Below are 1595 nucleotides of genomic sequence, written 5' to 3'. Positions count from 1 at the left end.
CTCGCAGATAAAATTATATCCAAAGTTGTAATGTCCCAAGCCAAATTTTACCTTTGTCTGCTTTATTTGCAATATGAACTGCAAAATCTAATTGAAATAAATAATTTAATAAGCGTTAAATATATATATCCATATTATTAATATTATTAACAGTTCGGATACTGACATAAATTTTATTAAGCGAATGAGTAAATTTAAGACATTATTATAAAACATCAATTATGTTACATTGTCGCAGATATCAAAGAGCAACCTTATTCTTTATGTTTAATGATATTCTGTTATTTTTAATTTCAATATGTGTCAATCTATTTTTTTAGTTTCAAAGTACAGCATTCATATTAATGTATGAACTTAGTAAATAATGAATTAAATTTGAGTCAAATTTAATACATTTTCAAGAATAAGTTTAACTACAATATTTTAGTTAAATTAATGTATTGAGTAGAAGCAAGGTCAACATATAGAAATTATTAAAAAATAAATAATTCAAAATGGTTATAGTACAACATTACGAATTTAACATATTGTATTCTTTTATATGTGTTATTGGGATATTTATACATAATACCAATTACAAAATCTATATAAATTATTATATTCAATTCTGTATGTCAAAATGCTTTGAGCTTATTTTACAGAATATTTATAGTGTGATAGCAGAATGTAGATACTTGGGTTGTTCGGAAAGTTTGTGCTGATTTTGAAGGAAAATTGAAACGCGGAAGATTTAAATTTTAGTATACATTTATTAAATTATATAGGTAAGATTCTGTTTTACAATCTTTTTCCATCTTTCAGGCTTGAAAATTCCGTCCTTCCAAAATCTCTCAGGTTTTTCAGCGAAAAACTTTTCTAAGTAATTTTTTACCTCGACCAAAGAGTTGAAGCTTTTTCCATTAAGGGAATTTTGTAATGATCGAAATAGGTGGAAATCAGAGGGCGCGAAATCTGGTGAATATGGATGAGGTAGAATATCCCAACCGAACTTCAACAACTTTTGTCGAATTATCAAAGGCACATAAGCCCGCGCATTGTCCAGATGAAACACGACACCCTTCCGATTCTATTTCTGGACGTTTTTGTTCAATTGCTGTCTTCAATTCGTCTAATTGGGAACAATATTTCCCTGAATTTATCGTCTCATTGTTTGGTTAAAAGCTCATAATACAGGACCCCTTTCCAATTCCACCAGACACAGAGCATGATCTTCTCTGGATGAAGACCGGTTTTTGAAGTAGCTAAAGGTGGTTCATTCCACTTTCCCCAAGATCTTTTCTCAACATTATTGTAAATGATCGATTTTTCATCCCCCATCCTACCTGCCTGAAAAATAGTATCTCCTCGTTTATAGAGTGAGTCGCAAATGGAAATGCGATCCATCAGATTTTTCTCCGTTTTTTTCTCTTAAATCATGGGGAACCCATACATCAAAACGGTTTATATAGCTTTACAAAATGCTCGTGGATGGTGGATTTTAATATTCAACATTTCTGCTAATTTACGTGTCGTATAACGTGGATTCTCGATCAGTGTTTTAATCTGATCTTCATCTGTGGTGGAGGGCCTACCCGGGCCTCTTCTTGATCTTCAAG

General features: G+C 31.3%; 1 pseudogene; it reads right to left on the bottom strand.

Moving 5' to 3' along the window:
- The window catches only part of LOC105621814, a 19532-nt pseudogene extending 18215 nt beyond the window's left edge, over positions 1–1317 (bottom strand).
- Between the last annotated feature and the right edge of the window lie 278 nt (positions 1318–1595).

The sequence above is a fragment of the Atta cephalotes genome (genome assembly GCF_000143395.1).
Source record: "Atta cephalotes unplaced genomic scaffold scaffold00037, whole genome shotgun sequence".
In the NCBI taxonomy this organism is placed as follows: Eukaryota; Metazoa; Arthropoda; class Insecta; order Hymenoptera; family Formicidae; genus Atta; species Atta cephalotes.
Note: the sequence above shows the minus strand (reverse complement) of the source record. Positions and strands in the feature narration are given on the sequence as shown.